The sequence below is a fragment of the Erinaceus europaeus genome, chromosome 11 (genome assembly GCF_950295315.1).
Source record: "Erinaceus europaeus chromosome 11, mEriEur2.1, whole genome shotgun sequence".
In the NCBI taxonomy this organism is placed as follows: Eukaryota; Metazoa; Chordata; class Mammalia; order Eulipotyphla; family Erinaceidae; genus Erinaceus; species Erinaceus europaeus.
In genome coordinates this window covers 46,536,825-46,541,524 of record NC_080172.1, presented here as the reverse complement: position 1 = coordinate 46,541,524, position 4,700 = coordinate 46,536,825, and positions in this window count along the sequence as shown.

Below are 4,700 nucleotides of genomic sequence, written 5' to 3'. Positions count from 1 at the left end.
ATCTTTGGATTTCCTCAGGTACCTCCTGAAATGGAGGTAATACAAAGCATATTAAGATTACTGGAGGGATTAGTGAGAGAACTGGATCCAGAGTCATATAGCCCTGGCGCTCCACTGCTAGACTTAGTCAGACACTGGAGGGAGGGAGGGAAGGAGGGAGAGAGGGAGGGGGAGGGGGGAAAGGGAGAAGGAGGGGAACTTTCAAGTAAGGACAGAGAATGATGATGTTAGACATAAACTAACATATTCTCCATGAGGCTGATGGCTGAGGAAGCCCCTCCTGCTCTGACTGACCCTCCCGAGTGATTCTTAGAGGACACAAGTGTCCTTGATCTGGGTGGTTTCAGTATCATCTCTGACCATGGAAAAGATCAATGTCTGACCTCAAGATAGATGTTATTCCTGCTTTCATTTTGGGCCACTTTCAGGACATCTCTCCACAGTTACCCCACTCCCTGAGTCCAGCTCTACTCAGTTCACTCTGTGAGGGATAGTATACTGTGCCAATTCTGTTCCTCTTTCTAAAATATTTACAGTCCATTTATTTAGTGGAGGGAAAAAGAGACACGCACACATAGAATCATCACTCTGGCATCTGTGATGCCTAGGGCCTTATGCTCAAGAGTTTAGAACACTAGCTACTGTACTAGCTCCCAGATCATCTTACTTCTTTGTAAAAATCAGGTAAGCTGTTTTTTCTTTATTGTAGAGTTAATGGTTTACAGTCAACAGTAAAATAAAATATAATAGTTTGTACATGTGTAACATTTCTAAGTTCTCCACATAACAATTTAAACCCCACTAAGTCCTCCTCTGTCTTCCAGGACCTGAACCCTTCCTCCACCCTAGAGTCTTTTACTTTGGTGCAATATACCAACTCTGGTCTCAAGTTCTGCTTGTGTTTCCCCTTCTAGTCTTATTTTTCAACTCCTATTAGTGGAGATAATCTCATATTCTTCCTTCTCTTTCTGGCTGCTCTCACTTAACATGATTTTTTCAAGCTCCAACCAAGATGGGGTGAAGAAGGTGAATTCACCAATTTTAATAGCTGAGTAGTAGTATTCCATTGTGTACTACAGACCATAGCTTACTCAACCACTCATCTGTTGTTGTACACCAGGGTTGCTTCCAGGTCTTGGTTATTACAAATTGTGCTGGTATGAACATAGGTGTACACAAATCTTTTTGATGGGTGAGTTTGGTTCCATAGGATATATCCTCGTGAGAGAGGAATTTCAGGGACTTAGGGTAGGTCTACTTTTAGCCTTCTGAGAGTTCTCCAGACTGCTCTCCACAGGGGCTGGACCAATTTACATTCCCACCAGCAGTGTAGGAGGGTTCCTTTGTCCCCATCACCTCTCTAGCATTGGTTGCAGCTACCTTTTCTAATGTATGACATTCTCAAAAGAATGAAGTAGTATCTCATTGTTGTCTTTATTTGTGTTTCTCTGACAGTCAATGACTTGGAGCATTTTTTCGCATGTCTGTTGACCTTTTGGATCTCTTCTTTGGTGAATATTCTGTTCATATCCTCTTTCCTTTTTTGGATGGAGTCTTTTTGTTGTTGTTGTTTATGATGATGGGTTTCATGAGCTCTTTATATATTTTTCTTATTAGCCTCTTGTCTGATGTATGACATTTAAAGATGTTCTCCCATTCTGTGAAGGGTCTCTTTGTATAGGTAGTGGTTTCTTTTGCCATGCAGAAGCTTTAAAATTTGATGTAGCCCCATTGGTTTATTTTTGTTTTAGTCTTCTTTGTAATTGGGTTTGTATCATTGAAGATGCCTTTAAAATGTAAACAGAAAAGAGTTCTGCCAATATTTTCCTCTATGTATTTGATAGTTTCTGTTCTAGCATCCAAGTCCTTTCTCTATTTGAAATTTACTTTTGTATTTGGTGAAATATATTTGGTGGTTAAGTTTCATTCTCCTGCATGTTTCAACCCCATTTTTCCAACACAATTTGTCGAAGAGACTCTCCGTTCCTCAGGTAAGCTTTAAGTGAGAGTAAGAACTGTCTCACATATTCCAAGTCTTAGGACTTTGACTCGTAGGGAGCACTCAGGCTCAGAAATAACTCTGAGTTTTCCTTTTTTATGTGTGTGTGTATGTTATCTGATCCTAGAGAAATACAGAAATAAGCTCCTTTTGCTTCCTCCTCAGCCCTTTATTTCTTTTCCTGACTTTTTTTTTTTTTTTTTTTTGTCTCCAGGGTCATTGCTGAGGCTCAGTGCCTGCACTACAAATCCATTGCTCCTGGAGGCTTCTCACCCCCCCATTTTGTTGCAATTGTTGTTGTTGGATAAGACAGGAAGACAGGAGAACTCAGGAGAGGAGGGGAAGACAGAGAAGGGAGAGAAAGATAGACATCTGCAGAACTACTTCACTGACTGTGAAGCGACCGTCCTGCAGGTGGGGATTCTGGGGCTGGAACCAGAATCCTTATGCTGGTCCTTGTGCTTCATGCCACATGCTCTTAACCTGGTGCACTACCACCTAACCCTCTCATTATAGTTTTTTAATTAAAAATATTTGTTTATTTTATTGCCACCAAGTTTATCACTGGGGCTCAGTAACTGTGCAACGAATTTACCACTCCTGATAGATATTAACTATTTTTCTTTTTCTTTATCTGATAGAACAGAGAGAAATTGAGAGGGTAGGGCAGAGAAAGAGGGAGAGGGAAGGAAAAACACCTGTAGATCAGCTTCACTGCTTATGACACTTCACCCTTGCAGCTGGGAACTGGGGGTTTGAACTGGGGTCTTTGCACATGATAATGTTGTGCTCTACCACATGCACCAGTCTCTGCTTCCTAAAGACCTAAACAAGTGGAGCCCCACTTCTCCTCTTCCTTCTTCATATTCCCAGTTGTGGCAATAATGTCTTCTATTTTCTATCCTATCCTTCATGGCTTCTTCAGCTCCGGAGACTAGTGACTCTGTTCCTGAGTTTGGACCCCCACTGCAGCCCTGTGCTATTGTGACTCATCCTCCTCATCTTTCAGTAAATGAGCTGTTATTGTATGGATCTGACTGTGCATCATCTGTGGGCTAGAGCTGGAGGAGGATAGGGAATGTGACAGATGAGGAGGGCTGATAGCATGGACTGTGCAGGTGCTTGGAATGGCCACAAGAAGGTAATCAGTAAGCACAGTAAGGAAATGCTGGGCTCCTAATCCAGACACACCTGGACTGAGCTGAGCTGTGACACTTTGCCATCTGCACATCCAACTGGGGTTCACACTGCCCACGTGCTGTCTTAAGTATAGGAAGCAGTAAGTGGGATTTGCAGAGATCAAGGGACATTGAATTTTGCTGGTGCACCCTCAGTTGCAAGCCTAGTCCTAGTTATCCAAGTGTGCTTCATGGATCCAAGTTTATGCTGTCTCCGTGCCTATAGCAGACTTCATTTTGCCCAGAGACCATGGCTCTGAGATAATCTTATATTTTTATTATTTTTGACCAAAGCACTGCTCAGCTCCAATTTATGGTAGTGGGGTAGAAGTTGGGATTTCAGAGACTAAGGCAAGAAAATCTGTTGTGCTATGAATGGTGCTATCCTGCAAGTCAGAGCTATGGCATTTTCAATTAGAAAAGTTCAATTAGGAGACCCATGTTAGGGTTGGCAAAATAACTTACTTAGTGTGCTACTTTGCTGTGTGCACCACTACTGTTATTAAAAAATAAAAGACTTCATGACACGGTTGGGCATGGGTTTAAAATAGTCAAGGTTTATTACATGGTGGTTATTAGGTATAGTAAAGAGGCAAATATTAGGTGAAATAAGACCAGTCTGGGCCTGTGAATCCATAAATTAGTTATCATATTTCAGCTATACATGGTCACTGAAAGTGCAGAAGCAGGGAGAAGGAAGCATGCAGCTTAGAAAAAGACAGAGTGCGTGATTTCTGCCATGTTGGCTTAAGTCAGTTATGACACACCCACAACCCCTTGTGAATTTGCATCAATTTGTACTATGCTGGTAGGCTGATGTCATCCATATGCTAATTATGTCCCAAAATCTGGTGCTGTGTCACAGTACACCACCAGGTTCTAACTGGCCTCCACCACATTGAGGGAAGCTTTTTGATGTGGGATGGGGTCTTTATCTCCCCACCCCGCCAACATCACACTCCATCTCTCTGTCTCACTCTATCAGCAAGTCCAGAGAGGTGAATCCTGTTAATGAAAGAGAAAAGCCACAGGAACAAAAGCTTTGAATGATCCCCCAGTAGTTTCTAGAATGCAAATGTTCTCCAGGCTACTTTAAGCACCACTGCAGTAGATAACCCTCTCTGGGTTCCATCCATTCTCCTAGGGCCAGGCTCCATGCAGAGCAGACTAAAGCATTTGGCCCACATTTGCCCCCACAAGCTATGCACCTTGCTGAGCCCAGACCCTCACATAGCCTGGAGACACCACTGTATATTGTTCTCCTCTGGAAAGGCCAGTACTGAGTGAGGTGGACTTGGTAGATAGATGGTGACTATTGGGGGCACTGGGTATGGGAGAACAGAGTAGGAAAGGAGCCCTGCTCCTTGTCAGGACCCAGTCTGACACCTGATCCCCACCAGGATCTCCCTGGAGCTTCCTCACTCTGTCTCTGCTTTCTCTTTCTGCCCTGAAACACGTCTCTGTGGTTTCCTCCCTGCCCCAGCAAGAGAGAACAAACACCATCAGTCTGGAATCAACATGCT